This window comes from Papio anubis, chromosome X (genome assembly GCF_008728515.1).
Source record: "Papio anubis isolate 15944 chromosome X, Panubis1.0, whole genome shotgun sequence".
Taxonomy (NCBI): Eukaryota; Metazoa; Chordata; class Mammalia; order Primates; family Cercopithecidae; genus Papio; species Papio anubis.
This window is the reverse complement of record NC_044996.1, coordinates 39,149,231-39,169,209: the sequence shown is the minus strand read 5'-3', so window position 1 is coordinate 39,169,209 and position 19,979 is coordinate 39,149,231. Positions and strand designations below refer to the sequence as shown.

Below are 19,979 nucleotides of genomic sequence, written 5' to 3'. Positions count from 1 at the left end.
AGGTGAAATTAAGTGGGAGCTTCGACAGGTATAACAGGTCATTAATGTGTGTTGAGATGATCTCATGCGTTTCTGCAATGCAATGTATAATTCTTATTGCATAGAATAATAGCTTGGCCACCAGCTTCCTCACTAAGCATGGAGTATTATCATTGCTCCAAGATTGCTATTAATTTTGTACATATTAGGTAGAATCATTTTACCTTCCTTTTTCCCAGGAAATTATTTTTATTTACTATGAGTCTCCTACTGTTTCATGAAAATTGAAGGTTAATGTGATCACGTGTTCTTGCATAGTCATTTCAATAAATCTTTGCTGTGAAAGAGGCAAAAAAAAAATGTTGGTTCAAATTTATAAATACTAAATGTATTTTCTGAAATGTAGATTAAGACAGCAAAGTTTTAATCCAAGTTGTTTTTCACTCATTTGAAGTTAGAACTATTTTTTACTTTCTTTTTTTTTTGAGACGGAGTCTCGCTCTGTCACCCAGGCTGGAGTACAGTGGCGCGATCTCTGCTCACTGCAAGCTCCGCCTCCCGGGTTCACGCCATTCTCCTGCCTCAGCCTCCCTAGTAGCTGGGACTACAGGCGCCGCCACCTCGCCCGGCTAATTTTTTTGTATTTTAAGTAGAGACGGGGTTTCACCGTGTTAGCCAGGATGGTCTCGATCTCCTGACCTCGTGATCCGCCCGTCTCAGCCTCCCAAAGTGCTGGGATTACAGGCTTGAGCCACCGCGCCCGGCCTATTTTTTACTTTCATAAGGAATAAAAATGTTGGTATAGTACATTGTATCTTGCATGATGTAAGGGGTAGTCATTAAATTATTTAAATGCGGCTGTAACATTTATTGAATATTTTATATTATGCTTCAAATATGTTAACTTATGTTGATAAATTTATGAGCTAACAAAAGGTCTTATCCTCAATATAATAATTAACATTTCCTATGTATTTCTCATAACTTCAATGATCTTTACATCACTCCATTTTACTTACTAGGCTGAGTGCAATAGTTAGCTTTATATTTTTAAAAATAATCCCTGCATTTAAAACTTTTTTTGGTTATGTTTTATGTGTTTGGGGAAATTTTTGATTTTTAAAACATGTCAAATATTAACGTCCTTGCACCAAATTTATTTGTCCTACTGCAAAAATATAGCTGGCTAATATTTGTTTCTGTCTTCTTTTTGCATTCCAGAATAAATTCTGGCAACTGATGCTCTTACAATAATTAATACAGAAAGGGTGATTTTCAAATGTTGTTTCCCCTTCCAGTGTCTAATATTGTTTTAGTATCTGTGGATGAAATACTATTTACTCCCGCTCTGTAATAGTTCTATGTGAAATGTTTCAACTTGACATTTGACTTAGAATCTTGCTGATTCATTTAGAATTCTTAACTAATATTTAATTTCCTCTTTAGCAGAAGGACGAACACTGACTTGCCTGTTATAGGAATGGGGTCCGGACACCCCGAGAGAGGGTTCTTGGATCTTGTACAAGAAATAATTCAGGGCAAGTCTGTAAAGTGAAAGCAGGGTTATCAGGAAAGTAAAGGAATAAAAGAATGGCTACTCCATAGAAAGAGCAGCCCCGAGGGCTGCTGGTTTATTTTTTATTTTTTATTTTTTATTATTATTTTTTTTGAGACAGAGTCTTGCTCTGTCACCCAGGCTGGAGTGCAGCAGCCGAGCTCGGCTCACTGCAACTTCCACCTCCCTGGTTCAAGCAATTCTGCCTGCCTCAGCCTCCCCAGTAGCTGGGATTACAGGTGCCCACCACCACACCTGGCTAATTTTTGTATTTTTTAGTAGAGACGGGCTTTGACCATGTTGGCCAGGTTGGTCTTGACCCCCTGACCTCAAGTGATCCGCCCACCTCGGCCTCCCAAAGTGCTGGGATTATAGGTGTGAGCCACTGCGCCCTGTCCTGGTTGCCCATTTTTATGGTTATTTACTGATGATGTGCTAAACGAGGGGTGGATTATTCATGCCTCCTCTTTTTAGACCTTGTCAGGTTACTTCCTGATGTTGCCGTGGCATTTGTAAACTGTCATGGCACTGGTGGGAGTATAGCAGTGAGGATGACCAGAGGTCACTCTCATGGCCATCTTGATTTTGGTGGGTTTTAGCTAGGTTCTTTACTGCAACCTGTTTTATTAACAAGGTCTTTATGATCTGTATCTTGTGCTGACTTCTTGTCTCATCCTGTGACTTAGAATGTCTCAACTGTCTGGGAATGCAGCCCAGTAGATCTCAACCTCATTTTACCCAGCCCCTATTTACGATGGAGATGCTCTAATTCAAATGCCTCTGACATACCCGCTGTACTAATATTTTGTTGTTTTAAATTCGTTTTATATAAATGAAACTTCTTTCTTCTGAAGTTTATAGGTATCAGCCTTACTACTTTTCAGTCATTCATTATATGTGAATGGTATATGTACTCTGTGTAGCACCTTACTTATGGAGTTCTTACTGCATTTTTCTCAATGTTTGCTTTTAGGGTTATCAGCTAACACCCGCGAGTATCTATAACATAGGCCAACCGACGTCATCCTTCAAAAATAATTGTAAGTATACACATAAGCATGCCTCAATACTCTTATTTTGAAATAATATTCAACTATTATATTAAGGTGATTCCTATTATTTTGCTAGTGTAGACCTACCCCTGAGCTAGTAAAACATATGCCATTAAGGGCCAAACATGTTTGAAAAAGAATATTATGTAATTGGTAAATGGCATTTTAATGCAACCTGGAAAAAAAAAAAACTCAGTTTATTTTATTACTAAGTAATGTATGATGCAGACCCCTTACCAAACCATTAACCTCCACTCCACATTTATAGTAAATAAGTATAAAGTATGATAGTATAAATTGGGACAATTAGGTTAGTGAAGCTCAATTTTCTTCTTCAATGACAAACTCTTGTTTTTTTGTTTTTTCTTTTTTGTTTGTTTGTTTGTTTTGAGGTGGAGTCTCACTCTGTTGCCCAGGCTGGAGTGCAGTGGTGCAATCTCAGCTCACTGCAACTTCCGCCTTCTGGGTTCAAGTGATTCTCTTGCCTCAGCCTCCTCAGTAGCTGGGATTACAGGTGCACGCCACCACACCAGGCTAATTTTTGTATTTTTAGTAGAGACAGGGTTTCACCATGTTGGGCAAGCTAGTCTCGAACTCCTGACCTCAGGTGATCCGCCCACCTCGGCATCCCAAAGTGCTGGGATTACAGGCATGAGCCCCCAAGCCCAGCCTACTTTCAGTGATAAACTCTTATATCCATGATTGGAGTGTAGGAAATCTAGCTGTTGTTTCCTATGACAAATTTTAGAAAGCATAGCTCTTCAAAATACTCTCAATGGATGCACTTAAAAATCTCAGCAGGAGAGGAAGGGAGCAGAGAATTTTGTTTCTCGAAAGGGAGTATCCGTTATAAATGCTGAAAAACGCAGATCCGGATAATGGAACACTCTACATTCTACAGATGTCCACAGCATGATTATTTGATTGGGTAAATATATCACAAGTTAAACAAGGTGGATTTAAATTGGATTCCTTATTTTAGACTCCAGACTGCATAGGGACTTCTCAATTAAATTTCTGGTTGTTCTCATAATCATATACAAATATTTAATACCACAAAATGTTTTTAGAATGATAGTTTTGGAGGAAGAACTGATACAATGGTATAGGTTAAATCGTTTTTGACAGTAAAATTTTAACAAAAATTTTTAGTATGACATTAATATATACACATTAGATAAAAGAAGTGAAAAGTCGAAGTCTGTCAAAATTCGAAAGAGGATAGGGATAGAATAAGGTTGGGAATGTCTGCTGCACATGTTATTAATGATCAAAAATAAAAGAAATAAGAAAACCGTGATTTTACATCAAGACAGTTGCATCAAAATGGCTGCATTAAAATGTACCCTTTGTCAGAATAGCCAATTGTTCTGTTTTATTCAACTACTCACCACTTAAGATGATGGCAAAGGTAACTTTCTTTGACGTGTATTGAAAAGAGTTCTTGATGCTATCAACAGCTTTCTAGAGGGGGGGGCAAAAAATCATAAGGGACATTCAAAAAGTATAAAATGTAAAATTTTAAAGAACCCCCACAGCAGTCCTGAAAGAACACAGGAAGTCACTCATTCTAAGTGTTTGTGAAGATCCAAGTTTGCTTGCAGATATTTTCACTGCGTTGGTGAAATAGGTTAACCTGGACATGCAGGTAAGTTTCTACTCTCAGGCTTCAAACAACATTCATACAAGACTATCTCACATATATCATTGGCATGGTAAGCCTTGCCTGGTAGTAAAGACCAAGGTCAGCCTTACTAGAATGTGAAGTTCGCCAATTTCATCTTTACTGTCTTCTTTTCAATGCTATTCTGTCCTTACCACGTTGTTTTTCTACCTCTATGTGCCAAATATTCACAATTCTATAGTGAGTGCTCCTTATTTCTCTCCCAGGCCTGTGCACCCCTCTTTGTACATACACCTGTTGACACTTTGCTCTTATCCAGCTATTAATTAGAGAAGATTTGATACGCAAATTCGTCATAATGTGGCAATACCTTACAAGTCCTACCCCCTCTAGAGGGAGGCATGGTTTAACATGTGGTTCCCATAACTGAATCCCTTGATGAGCTAAAGGGGAAAATAAGTCTCAAATCTCATCATGTAGGTATGTAAGGCCTTTGCCTACTTCACTTCTCTGTAAGGCTGTCTTTGTCAGGGCATATCAGTGACATGAAAAAGATATGTACAATATATTTATTATAGAAGGTTGGAGCTTGATTATTTATAGTAAATAATGTTGGTGTTGTTAAATATATTAATTCTTACTGTAAATAGAAGAGCACCAAGAGTTTTGTTATAATGTGTATACATCCACAGCCTGATATTCTTTGGGTTTTTTTTTTTTTTTTTTTTAATCTCTGGGTTCTTGGTGATTTCTTTGGCTATTTTGTTTTTATTTTTATTTATTTATTCATTTTTGAAATGGAATCTTGCTCTGTCTCCCAGGCTGGAGTGCAGTGGTGTGATCTCAACTCACTGCAACCTCCACCTTCTGGGTTCAAGTGATTCTCCTGCCTCAGCCTCTTGGGTAGCTGGGATTACAGGCGCCCACCACCATGCCCGGCTAATTTTTGTACTTTTAGTAGAGACGGGGCTTTCACCATGTTTGTCAGGCTGGTCTTGAACTCCTGACCTCAAGTGATCTAACAGCCTCGGTCTCCCAAATTGTTGGAATTACAGACATAAGCCACTATGCCCAGCCATCTGTGGTTATTTTAAGCTACATAATTCAATAAATCTTAAAAAGAAATTTGTCTCCACTATCATTTGAACTTAGTAATACCTTCTGTAAAGCCTTACTTGTGCTACCTATTCTACTGTGATATAGATGTACGTATATATTTATATCACAGTCAAAGTAACAATTTAGGTAATGTATTCAATGTCTCCTGTGAAATTAATCAGTTGGACAACTGTGCTTCTCCTGAGTTGGATAAGGTTTGTAATAGCAGTAAGTATCAAAAGTAAACATTATTTTTTTCTGTAAAACCACATCAACATTTCAAGTTATTCACTTAAAAGGTTAATGTGATGAAGAAACAGTGCACATACATTGGTTCTACATTGTCAAAACATGATTTATAATTGTCACTCTCTTGACACTCACATTAACAATTTAGGAATTTTTACCTTTCAATTATGTGGTTTTTTGTTACTACAAATAAATGCAAGTTCAATTAACAGAATCTGTTTTCCATATGAGTTCTCTAATATAGAACTGAGTATCTACTGCAAAGTTATTTACTCTAGGTTACCAAATTACTTTAAGAAAAACATAAATAGGCTGGTCATGGTGGCTCATGCCTGTAATCCCAGCAGTTTGAAAAGTCAAGGTGAGAGGATTGCTTGAGCCCAGGAGTTCGTGACCAGTCTGGGCAGTATAGTGAGACTCCCATCTCTACGAAAAATTTAAAAATTAGCCAGGCATGATAGTGCAAACCTGTAGTTCTAGCTATCCAGGAAGCTGAAGTGGGAGAATTGCTTGAGCCCAGGAAGTCAAGGGTGCAGTGATCTGTGATTGCACCACTACATACATTCCATGCTGGGTGATAAAGCAAGATCCTGTCTCAAAAAAAAAAGAAAAAAAAAAAAGAAGAAGAAAAACAGAAATACAGAAATAGACCATAACAAATAGCAAATATTGCTTACATTGATAGACAATTCCATCATTTCACTTTGCAGTTTGTTGTAGTTATCTGTTTTATTCACAAATATTTTAATTTCACGTCTTTGATTTAAAAATGAAATATATTTTACTATTCACCAGTTCTTCATTTGGTTGTTGTAAATAATGTATAATCAAATGCCTGTATCAACAAGTCAAACATATTCTGTAAATATATACACCTGCTATGTACCCACAAAAACTAAAAAATAAAAAATAACTTATGAAAGGAGCAGAGAATTGAGTGCGTTAAGTAACAATAATTTGTTCTATGTATAGTAAATGCATTTTATATCACTTACAGGAACTAACATGGTGTATTGCACATAATATGCATTCAATAATATATTCATTAATTGGTTTAATAATAACTATCAATATTATCATGACAAAATAACAGCATGTCTAGAAGAGAGGTACTCAATCAGGAATGCATTTTAGTAAATGAGCATACACATTGAAAGCACAGGAAAACCTGAGCTTTATATTTCCACATTCTGCACAGCTTTTGCTTTTGCTAATCAAAAATTTAAGTGATCCTTTATAATTATCAGTTGAAGTCAAAACACATAGGATTAACTAAGTACTTAAAGAACTGATTATCGTAATTAATAATCTAACTTAGCCAACTGATAACTGTTAAGACTATCTGCCACACAAATTTTTCACTCAATAGTCTGTGCCAAAATTCAACAAGACTAACAACATAATTTAGCATGCGTCCTTTCTAAGATACCGCAACTTTCGTGAAATAAGTGAAAAGTACCTTGTTTTGGAAAGGAAGGTAGCCAAACGTTATCAAGGTAGTTTCAGAGTTACACGTTCATCCATATTAGATAACAACAGTAAAATAATTTTATATTATGTTTTCTGGTTTTCAACATATGTCTTTCAAAAATCGGATTGATTTTTTAAATTATACATTTTCAAAACATTAATATCTTCTTAAATATAAAATATAGGTATGACTTAAGCAACTGTACCAAGTAAATTAATACATGTCCTATAAGAGGATATTATGATTAAAGAGATTACGACACAAGAATATTGATTTTTATTTCACTATTTGAAAATGTGTATTAGTCTTAGCTTCAGTTCATATGACTCTAATTTAAACGTAGCATAGATCTTTCAAATAAAATACAGACATTTTAATTGTGTGGAAGCTTTTATATGCTGTGTGAAGTGACTATTTGCATATTACATCATGTTTCAATTGCATTTTGCTCTTATTTAAAAATGATTTTTCCTCCAGCAAATTAAACATATGGCCCAGACAAGTAGTACATTGTGTACATAAAATTTCTAACAATTCCTTTCCGAGACTGCCACTGTGTAGATCTAAGTACAGTTGTCCACGTAACAAGTCTTTAGAGATACTAATAAACTAATACTAAAGTAATAATGAACTTTAGTATTAGTGTAATGTTATCTATTAAAATATGAAAACCAAATCATATATGTGTGGTATATCCATTAAATATATACATAAATTAATCTCTATATAATTATTTGTGCTTTCATAAAGTATTCTCAGTGACTTCATAGGGTTTTAATTGTGTAAGAAAGTACTCTCAATGCGTTACAAGTTTCTTAGCATCACAGGGAATTGCATTGTTATTCAGATAGTTGGATTAACAAGAAACTGAGTCATCCTTGAATGGCTTCCTCTCCCTTATACCCCGTGATAAATTTATTACTAACTCCAGTCAACTCCAGTCAGTTTTAATTCCTAAATATCTTCACTCCATTTCTACAAACATCATACCAGTTTGGCTTTCCATCATCTCTTTACTATTAGAATGACCCTCTAACTAGTTCTCCCAATTACACATTTGCACTCCCCAATCCATTCTCCCAATTCTTATTGCTCCTAGGAAGACAACCTGTTTATAAAAGACAACCTGATCTGGCTCCTCTTAAGCATCATATATTCCCTCATCCCCCTCATGAATAGTTAGGCCCCACTGATCTACTTTCAGTTCCTTGAGCACATGATCTCTCTGATCACAGGGCCTTGCCAGAAATTGTGCCTTCTGTTGTTAATACTAACTTGCGTTCCCCATCTCTCCTAATACTTACATCACCAGTTACACCAGTTAACTCCTATATAAGCCATCAAAACACGAGCTCAAAGTCATTTTTTTTTCTGGGATCAGGGAAGACTTCCTGCCCACCATATCCCCTAACACAAGGTGAGCATTCTGTTATATACCCTAATAGATAACATCATGTACCTTCCATCATAGCAATTATTACAGTTGATAATTATACACTTATTTTTGTGATTCCTTGAGGATTCCTATATCCTCCACTAGATGTTAATTAACTCCATAAAGTCAGGAACAGTATTGCTTTTGCTCAATATTGTATTCTTAGCATCTAACACACTACCAAGGCTATACCAATGAATTAATAAATATTTGTTGACTGGATAACTGAATAAATAAATAGGTATTATTTATGAAAAAGTTATTTGTATAATTTTTGGTGATGGTTGCTCTCTGACTGTTGAATTGCAAAGGATATTTTTCTACCTTCCCCCCAGTGGCAGCTGTAAATATTGCAGCCTGGTGAAAAATGAGAAGTCTCAGTAACTAAGACCTTAACAAAGGGTTGTATATGTGAGCTATCAACTCATAACTGACAGCAGTAAAAGTTACTGCTGTGATTTTAAGTGTAACGTTATCTATACAAGCAGGCGAAACTTATAAATGCCTAACACCACATTTGCATTATTGAACAGTCCAACAAAAATTTTGAATAAGTTTCACTTGCTCTGTTTCATGCAGCAAGAGGTTCACATTCACATTTTAAGATCTCAGATAATCAAATTATATCACTGCTATGCTTTATTAAATAAGCAAACTCAAATGTATGTCAAATGAGTTATAGCATAATTTATACAGTTTTAATATTATTGCTAATAGGGCTTATATTTCACACTATATATATGAATACATGTAATATAGTATGAATATATTGCCTGAATATATGACTATATGGAATATATATATATTGAATATATATGAATATAATTGAAATATGGTGTTAGTAAATGAATAGCTTGCTAAGTGATATAAGTCTTAGTTCATATATTCTCCTGGCTAAGCTTTCTTGTTTCTGCTTTAATATTACATTATACTTTATATGTGTTACACGGAATTGCACTCAGCTATTTTGCAATGACCCAAATTTGCCTTAAATTCCATATATCTACCATAACTCATACATTTTATTATCCTGGTCATGTTTCCGTTTTTTCATCTGCTAAAAGATTGACGATTTTAAGACAACATGATGAGTGCTAGATTAGTGCAGTCAGGCTGGGGAGGAATCTGAGTTCTGCATTTTTTTTTTTTTTTTTTTTTTTTTGGCAGAGGAGTCTTGTTCTATCACCCAGGCTGGAGTGCAGTGGCATGATCTTGACCTCACTGCAGACTCTGCTTCCTGGGTTCAGGGGATCCTCCTGCCTCAGTCTCCCACGTAGCTGGGACTACAGGCGTGCACCACCTTGCCTGGCTAATTTTTGTATTTTTAGTAGAGACGAGGTTTTACCATGTTGGCAAGGATGGTCTCAAACTCCTGACCTCAAGTGATCCACCTGTCTCGGCCTCCCAAAGTGTTGGAATTACAGGCATGAGCCATGGTGCCTGGCCTGAGATTCTGCATTTTTAACCAGCTTCCAGATTTTCATGGACTACACTTGGAGTCACAAGGTAATGAATCAGGGGATGTGAAACTTTTGAAAAGAGCTAGATGATAAATACTTTGGATATGGGAACCATGTAGGCTCTGTTGCAACTACTCAGCTCTGCCATTGTAGCCTGAAGACAGCCACAGACAACATATGAATGAATGAGTGGGTCTGGGTTCCAATGAAATTTTATGAACACTGGAATTTCAATTTCCTATAAGTTTCTCATATCATGATATATTATTTATCTTTTAATATTTTTCAACTGTATAAAAACATATACATCATTCTTACCTTGTAGGCCATACAAAAACAGTCTGTTGTTTGCCAGCCACCCTGCTATGGTATAAGATGCCAATAGATAACTGTTGTAGAGGCTGGAGTGGAGGTAGAGTGTGACAGGATAGGCTTTGTAGAAAGGATTACAGTTGAGCTAGGACTTGAAGAAGGAAGGCTTTTCCTGGGCAGACAAGTAGGAGAAAGTGAAAGACAAAGATATAAGCCAGCAACAGCATTAGTGTGTTCTCTGAACTGAAAGCATTGGATTGTGGCCTGAGAAGAACAAGCCCTTCTAGGTTGAGAAGGCTCAATGAAAGGGTGGTCCCTTAAATGTATGTCTAAATAGTTTTAAACTTTAATGAGTAGTCGTGTCAGGTGAGCATGCAGAATGAGCATGGGGGATGCTATTAAGTTCGACCTTTTAGAACTTCAGGTCAAGAGAGGACTGGACTACTGGGAGGGAGAAAGAATAGAAATGACTGAGGAAACCAGGAAAAACTGCACTTGAAAGGCCAAGACTCTTTGAAAGTGACTACAAAATGTTCTCAAATGCAAACTTTGTGGAAGCATTTATATAAATGATGGGGGCTTGCAAATTTCTTGGTGAAATGGGAAATATGTGTCATATAGCCAGACAGAGCAAGCCTGTCAAGCTGTTTTTCCATTGCTACAGAGCACACAGCAGATTAAAAAGGGAAGCTAAGAACTGAGGATTGAAGATTTGAAAAATGGTCTCCCCAGATGTCTCAGTGTCTGACTGACTTTGCTGATAAGCTACAGAGTAGGAATACATGCTGAGAGGTAAAATGAGCATATGGGTTTTATAAAAGATGTTTCTATTAGTTCTCTGGTGGTGGCAGTGAAGTGAGATAATGAAATATTACAAAAAAACACCAGAGCTGAGAATTATGAAAAATGGGATATCAAATACAAAATTAACAAAATCCAGTGCCTTTGGAAACTCTCTTCTCCCAATTATTTTTGTATTTCCTATCTAGTTCTCACCCATTTCCCCACAGGATGCTGTCCAGTTGTTGTGGAGGTATGTTTCATTGGAATAGTTAAGATATGCTGAGAAACTACTATATAAAAAGCATGATTAATAAAAAAATCTCATAATCCAATAAATGCTGAATTTTACTACCATTTGACAGATGAGGAAAGAGAGGCTTGGAAGCCTATTTTATTTATCCAGATCTCCTCCAAAATAGGCAATACATCTGCCAGTAGATGTGGCTTACCTATAACCCCTGGTAAAAAAAAAAAAAAAAAAGTGGGAAGCAGAGCAAAGAGAGAATTTCCGCTTTTCCACAATAAGGGAATGCTAGTTAATCTTCCGGATGTACAGGGAAGATTTGTCTCTGGCTTTTTTCAAATCAGAAACAACTACCTAAAAGTTTTGGTCACAGTATTTTAGGTAATTTTTAAATACTGGCTAACAATGAGAGGAAAGGCAGTAGGGTTTTATTAATGGAAGTTAGAAAGGGAAGCAAATATAGACACAGTAAACTTAATAGGGTTTAAAAAAAATTCAAAGGACCTGTGATCAGATTTCCCACCAAACAAGAGAGATGTTAAGTATCATTATAAACTATCATGTATGGAGCATCTGCTCCATGCCAGGCACTACTGGACAGTGTACAAACTGTGTCCTTTAATTTTCACAACTTCCAATGACAGTGGTTATTATTACCTATATTTAACATATGAGGCCTAGGGGCTTAAGTGAGTTATCCACAGTCCCCTGAGTCCTATAGGTTTCTATTGTGTCAATCTGGTGATATTAAGCACCTACCACATACCAGATGTTAAACAAATGTTAACTATTGTTTTCTTGCCGGTATTGTCATTATTATAACTGACATTTACTTAAAACTCCTCCAAGCCTTACTTACCTTAACCATAACATGAAAGACAACACAAAATAAGTTTGTCAGAGTGATTAAATGAAACAGCCCACTTAAAGTTTCTAGCATACAGAAGCCACTTAGTCAATGTCAAAACCCTGTAAATTTTCTCTTGAAAGATGTTTTTTATTTTTACATGAGGCTATATAAGACAGTGGATGTTGATGCTTTCAGCTATTTAGTGGCATGCTCCTGGATAATGAACTTGATGTTTATCTTCAGAAAACAATGTGTGACTAGAAAATGACCTTTTTTTCAAGTGCCTTTGATCAGGAGGTTAAGAGAGTTTATGGCTGAAATATTCAGCATACACTTCAAAGTTTCTGAGTTTTTTCTATTTCATATATTTCATATACTATTTCCTTTTCCTCTCTTCCTATAATTTGTTTCCCGAAGAACTTAAACAGATATTATATACTGTTTGTGTATTTAACAAAATAGTCTTATTTATAATGCAATTAAAATAGTCTAAACCATTGGTGTCTTAGTCTACAAGTTGTCTTTTTTTTTTTTTTTTTTTTTTTTTTTGAGACAGAGTCTTGCTCTGTCGCCCAGGCTGGAGTGCAGTGGCATGATCGCAGGTTACCACAGCCTCCGCCTCCCAGGTTCAGGCGATTCTCATGCCTCAGCCTCCTGAGTAGCTGGGATGACAGGCATGCACCACCACACCTGGTTAGGTTTTTTGTATTTTCAGTAGAGACAGAGTAGGCTGGTTTTGAACTCCTGGACTCATGTGATCCGCCCGCCTCAGCCTCCCAAAGTGCTAGGATTACGGGCATGACCTACCCCGCCTGACCCCAAAAGTTGTCTTTTAATAGTTGAAGCAATGTTTACTAGTAGTGCACAAGTGCTCAATAAATGTGTTAAATAAATATCAGATGAAAGAATAAATGAACGACTCTTTCCATTATTACTTATTATTTTTATATCTTTAGATTTCCACCAAGAATGCTTCCCTAAAATTGGATATGTACTTATCTCTGCCAATTCATTTTGACAAAACACATCATGTTCTCCTAGATATAAAAGCACAAATGAATTAATCTTTGTTACACTTTACACTTAAAAATTATATTTGAAATTGATTTTGCTACTTGATGTGCTAACATTTAAATGCAGCTCCGCTTCCTTACATTGTTTCCTTCATAATGCTTCTCTTCATTTAAAATTCATTTTGATGAGTTCTGGCACTCCTTGTGCCTTTAAAGCGTAAGATAAAATTTCAGTTTACAGACAGATCTTTATGTTATTGACTAACAGCAACCTCTGATTCCAAAAGGGGGAAAAAAAATGACCAAGTATCTCTAGCATGTTAAAAAAAAAAAAAAAAAAAAAAAAAACTCCTGATACTTTAGGATCTTCTCCAAATTTGTCAAATAAAGGCACAGCTAGAATGTATATTATTAAAAAGAGTAATTGTTTGGGAAAATGTTTATTTGAGAGCTTATCATTGAAAAGCTAACTCAGGGAAAGAAAGCCCTGATGCCAAATTAGGGAAACACAAATGAAGAAAGGGCAAGATTAGCATGCATTGTAATGGAAGATGCTAAATAGGGCTCAATAAGACAGTGCATATTGATAATTTCAGCTATTTAGTGGCATGCCCCGGGATAATGAACTTGACGTTTATCTTTAAAAAGATATTTGGATATGGTTTACATGAAACCTCCAAATTTCAATAGTTGGTGCCACCTTCACCATAATAAATAATTTCCTGCTCTGTTGATTTCCACGACAGCTGGTTGTTCAAAAGAGACCGTCACCTCCCTCCCCGCGCCTTCTCTTTTGTACGCACCGGCTCCCCTTAGTATTCTGCCATGATTGGAAGCACCCTGAGGCCCTCACCAGAAGCAGATGCCGGCACTACGCTTCTTGTACAGCCTGTGCTTTTCTAAAAATATTCTCTACTTATAGTTTGGATGGTTGACCCTCCAAATCTCACGTTGAAATTTAATCCCCAATGTTGAGGATGGAGCCTAAAGGGAGGAGTTTGGGTCATAAGGTAAAATCCCTCATGAATGGTTTGGTGCTGTCCTCATGGTAGTGAGTGAGCTCTTGCTCTGTTAGACACCATGGGAGCCGGTTGTTAAAATGATCCTGGCATCTTTCTCCCTCTCTCTTTTTCTTCCTCTCTCACCATGTGATCTTTGCACATGCCAGCTCCCCTTCACCTTCCACCATGAGTGGAAGCAGCCCGAGGCCTTCACCAGATACAGATGCTGGCACCATGCTTCTTATACAGCCTGCAGAACTGTAAGCCAAATGAACCTCTTTTTCAAATAAATCACCCAGCCTCAGATATTCCTTTATAACAACACAAATAGATTGAGACCGAAAGTGAGAAGTGGCTTTTGAGCTCAACATTGAAAACAGAATAGAATTTAGAATTTGGAGGGGGAAAGAGAAAGAGTATCTCAAAGTGTGTGTTGGAGTAGGGGAGCTTCATGAAAAGCTTGGAAACCAATGAGTGTTGAATGAGGCAAGGCTGATGGTCTGTGGCCTTACTGGGTTATACTCAGTAATAGGAGATCAGCTGGAATAGGTAAGGTGACAGCAACTTCCAGCAACTCTATCTTCATTAAGTGTTATGATATCATGCACCAGAGAACATAAAGTTCTAAGTTTATTTTGGGGGAATGTTATATAAATCCAAGATCATTATTTTTTATTCTTCATATTAATAGGCAATGCATTAAGTGTGCATTAGAACCAAAAATGGATAACCAAGGAAATGGTTAGAGGCAGATGCCAATTTGGTGGTTTTGATATTTACAGTAGCTTTTCCAAAGAGAAGCTCCTGTTAAGTGCTTAGAAATATGGGACTGGCCAGCCTAGGCAACATGGCAAAATGCCATCTCTGCAAAAAAAATAAAAAATAAATTAGCCAGGCATCGTGGCACATATCTGTAGTCCCAACTACTCAGGTGGCTGAGGTGGGAGGATTGCTTGAGCCCAGGATGTTGAGGCTGCAGTAGGTTGTGATTGGGCCACTGTACTCTAGCCTGGGCAACAGAGCGAGACCCTGTCACAAAAAAAAAAAAAAAAAGAAATATGGAACTGGAACTCTCATCTTTGTCACATGGTTTTGATGCTTTGTGCTACTTATTACACCTGTAATAAACATCCCTTGCCACCAGGTGGCTACAGAGTTATGCCATGTTTTCAGGAGCTTAAGACTCCGATGGAAAGCTTTTCCAAGTCACAACTTTTAAAAACTGATAATCTATTTAATGTTCTATCTACTATCTAGACAGCCTTTTAGGAAAAGTTGACTTGAGTTCATCCCTTCTCAATATTCATAGGTTTAGAGAATTGATTTACATTCCCAAAGGGGACACTAAAGCAAATGAAATAGAAGGAATTCATATGATTTGCATCCAGTTTCTACTGAATTCATTGAATTCTGTCATTTAAAAATAATTTTTATTCATGTTCCATAATTCACTGATTGAGATTCCTTATGGCAGAGTTATAACTGTGAGAAGAGATGTTCACTGAATTAGAGGAAGAGAAGGATAGCAAGGCTCTTTAAAGCCTTAATTGGAAGGTCAGAGGCAATTTAAGTAGTAGTAGTTGGAAGAAAACAGAGTCAGTGTCTCTGACTTCATTAAACATTATATCATGGCCCACAGAACATAATGTTCTAAGTTTATTTTTTGGGAAAATTATATAAATCCAAGATTATTATTTTTGACTCTTCATATTAATAGGTAATGCATTATGTGGGCATTAGAACCAAAAATGATGTAACCTAGTTTTTAAAAGGCAAAACACTGCAATTAACATATCAAAATTCTCCTGTCACAAGGAAAAGATGTTGTTCATTGCCCTAAATTATTCATAAGTTTTCACATAATTTGCTATAAACATCTGACCGATAGAAGAGTCCAGAACTAGATAGAAGAGTGCAGAACTAGTAATTGATGTTGATACAATTAATTTCAGCTTTTCCCCCTTCTTGTGCCTATGAAGGTTATAATAAAGAATGAGTGGACTAAGGTATTTGGAAAATATATTCTTAAATATTAGATTAATTCTCTAAGATAACTATGGAGAACTATTATGTGATCACCACTATGCCAGGAATTACTGGGGGTGCAGAAACGTATTGGCCAAGATCTCTCACCTTCACTTAAAATCTTATTGGTGAGATAAGATTAATTAACATAAAATAAAGAAAAAGAATAGTGTGCTCTAAGCAATAAGGTTTATACATGTACAAAGAGGTGAGGAATTAATGAAGCCTGCATTTCAGCAGAAGATCCTCAAGAAAGTGCGCTTATCAACTGGGATGAATTGTATAACCATTTTCTGTCATTATCTCTTTCATATCATTGCACAGTCTCTTTTTTATGCCCCATGCAGGCCCTTGCACGTAGTAGGTGCTCCATAAATATTTGCTGCTTGATCAAATAACTTTTTGACAAGGATATAGTAAAAGCAAGCAAAAGAGAGACATTTTGTTTTTCTGTTGAATAGTTATCTTGAGAAAAAAAAAATCTGCATTGACCATGATAGAGTACCTTACCATTAGATCATAGGATAGGAAAGTAAAGCTTATAAATCTGCTTTCTAAAGAGTGCAGTGCCCAGTAGCTCATCCTCACAGCCTTGAAGAATGAAGGTCAAAACTGGAATGCCTAGTGAATCCTGAAAACAATTTTAGTTCACTAGTCTGAATCAATTAGACATGACCTATAATATCAAGATTGCATGTGGCTAGTAGTTAACTTTTCAGCAGAAATGTTTCTCTAATGCTTGGTATATCTAAAATTTGATGGAAATATTTAAATAATGTGAATTTGCTCTCTTTTTTAAAAGCAGCATTTAAATAGTATCTATTTTATGTCTAACAAAGGCAGGAGTCTTTTATCTTGATATCTGTATTCATCTATCTATCTATCTATCTATCTATCTATCTATCTATCTATCTTTTAATTGAGATGGAGTCTCACTCTGTTGCCCAGGCTGGAGTGCAGTGGCACAATCTTGGCTCATTGCAACTTCTGCAGCCCAGGTTCAAGCGGTTCTTGTGCCTCAGGCTCCCAAGTAGCTGGGACTACAGACGTGCACCACCATGCCAGGCTAATTTTTTATTTTTTGTATTTTTAGTAGAGACAGAGTTTCGTCATGTTGGCCAGGCTGGTCTCGAACTCCTGACCTCAGGTGATCCACCCACCTCGGCCTCCCAAAGTGCTGAGATTACAGGTGTGAACCACCGTGCCTGGCCAATATCCTTATATTAAGGAACTCTTATTTGTTTAGAAATGCTCCTCTTAAATTTCAGTCCTCCAAATAAACAAAAAACACTGACCAGGATTTGTTGCAACTAGTAGTTGGCAAGTACATAATTTTATTGGAACATGGTTAGGCATAATTAGAACAGTAGCAGATCACCAAAGGTAGTGATAGAATAACAGTCACCAATAAAGTAAAAACTTTAGTGAAATTTCTTGTAGGTGAATTATCTGTACTACAAAGATGCATTTTGACGTGTTTGCACATTGAGAGCAATATAAGAATTTAGGATTAAGGCTATTGGTATCATACTTACATATAAAACAATTATTTTGGGTACTACAATTGCTTTTCAAAACTGTGGAATAATGAACAGGTATTTTTTGGAATGATGAATTAGATGGAACCACAACTTCATAAATGAATGGCCCAATGTAAACTATTAAAACCCACACTTAATAAACAACCAGTGGCATGTTATTTTTCCATCTTTTTATATTTATATCTGTGAAATGATCTGTGCATTTAGGAGAGTATCTATACTCTGGTTATCCAACAGTTTGGAAATGGGTCTCCATTGGAAAAACAGAAACATGGGTTAATTTGTATCTTTCCCTTCAATTTGCTATTGCTCTAGAATTTTAGGCAAGAAAATATGCCCTTTTATGAGTCACAGAAAAGCCTGTGCCCTTTAATATCTGGAGTATGCGTTTTTCCCCTACTCCTAAAGTGGGTAATACTTATTTTTAAATTGTTTTCCTCCTCTTCATTTTTTAAAAGCCATTAGCCAAGAAGGGACTAGGATATCACTTGTAGTTCTCATTTTGCTGAGAAGTCTCTGGTATTTGATTCCGTTCTACTTCAAATGTCTGAGAAAAGTTCCAAACCTCAACTTTGGACATGAAACTTCCTCATACAGGGAGGACAGGCAAGAAAGTAATGGAACATTTTATACCTATTGTAAGAACCAAGCATTTGTGGGAACATGAACAACTGGATCTCTTTCACATTGCTAGCAGAAATATAAAGTTGTAAAATTACTTGGAAAAAGTTGGCATTATTTCTTAAAATTGAACATTCACAATCTGTATATGATGTTTTGGTTTAATAATTAATTAATTAATTATATTATTTGGGCTGTATGTGGAGACATGGTAATGGTGATTCATACACCAACGGTTATAATTAATCCTGTTCTGTGCACTAGAGGACAGATTATTCCTAGAATTCAAAGACGGCTGAACACCTAAGCAGCATCATTTGGTAAGGCAGCATACCAGGCTAGGAAAAACGTCAGGGGGATATAGAGAAAGGCACTTGTTTTGGTGGGAACACTATTAAGTAGAGTAGTTCTTGGTTCATAAAATTTTATCTATGAATATTTGCTGACTTAATGAAGCAAAAAATGGAGAAAAAGGTAATGATTATTTGCCAATGACTGCTTGAGGTGGCAGATTTTCAGTCATAACCCAGAGAGAAAAAAAAAAGGTACATCACATGGATAGTTCTCTGTTTTGTGCATTTGAGAGAATGTGAGTTCCTTCCAGAGGCACAGGAAAGATGTGTCATTGTCCTTCAAACAATTCAAGGATAGTGATCTACAAATTCGTTGTCAGGAAATATTAGGTAATTTAAAATAGTCATTCAGTGTATATGCCAATGTAAAATAATTGGATCTAAAGCAACTTTTCTTTTGTAAGGGGAAATTATAAGAAGAGTAGAAAATCATAGAATTATTAACTAAAAAAAATTCCAAATGTTTTTACCAGATCCCCCAACAAATGATAATTTGAGAAAAAAAAAAAAAAAAAAAGAGGTTGGTATTGGTGAGTAGGGAGATGCTTAGTTATGACAATAGCTATTAATTATTAAATGCTTAACAAGTAATGTCAGATAGTGGACTAGACTCTCTGCAAGTTATTTCTTCCAATTCTCACAGCAGTTGATGAAGTAGTCATTATTGATTCCATTTAATATATGTAAAAACAGAGGCTACAAGAACTTGAGTGAGTTTACCAAAGTCCCACAGCTAGTCAGTGACAGTGCTGGGATTCAGAGGCCAGATCTGCCTGATTCTAAACTCACATTTTCTTCACTGGAAGTTGACCTAGCAGTCACCATGTTGAGTGAATGAAGCAATGGGTTCTGAGATGTTTCTGATCACCTACCCACTCCCTCCTTTAAGCTTGTTCTTCTATATAGAGCATGGGGCCCCAACCCCAACTCTGCTGTCTACAGCACTGCCAAGTGACCCATTGGGCTCCACCTTGACCAACTGGGCATCGAGCGGTGCAAAAGCAAATCCCTCTCAAAGCTGGGAGAGTCACACCGTGGGCTACTCCTGCATGCAGCTGGGTACACATCTCCTGGGCCCTATGACTTACCTAAAAAAAAAGTGAGAGAGTGGAGAGACAGATCCAGGCAGCTCAGTAACTGCTATTACTAGAAAAACGTGACTATGTCTGGCCGGGTGCGGTGGCTCACTCCTGTAATCCCAGCACTTTGGGAGGCCAAGGAAGGCAGATCACAAGGTCAAGAGATCAAGACCATCCTGGCCAACATGGTGAAACCTGTCTCTACTAAAAATGCAAAAAATAAATAAATAAATA

At 36.6% G+C, this 19,979-nt stretch overlaps 1 non-coding gene across 1 annotated transcript; it reads left to right on the top strand.

Annotated features, from left to right (window-relative positions):
• The first annotated feature begins 19,605 nt into the window (after positions 1-19,605).
• Positions 19,606-19,733, top strand: LOC116272266. The gene has a single exon (XR_004180983.1). It is a non-coding gene; the product is annotated as a small nucleolar RNA SNORA35 (small nucleolar RNA).
• Positions 19,734-19,979: the final 246 nt, after the last annotated feature.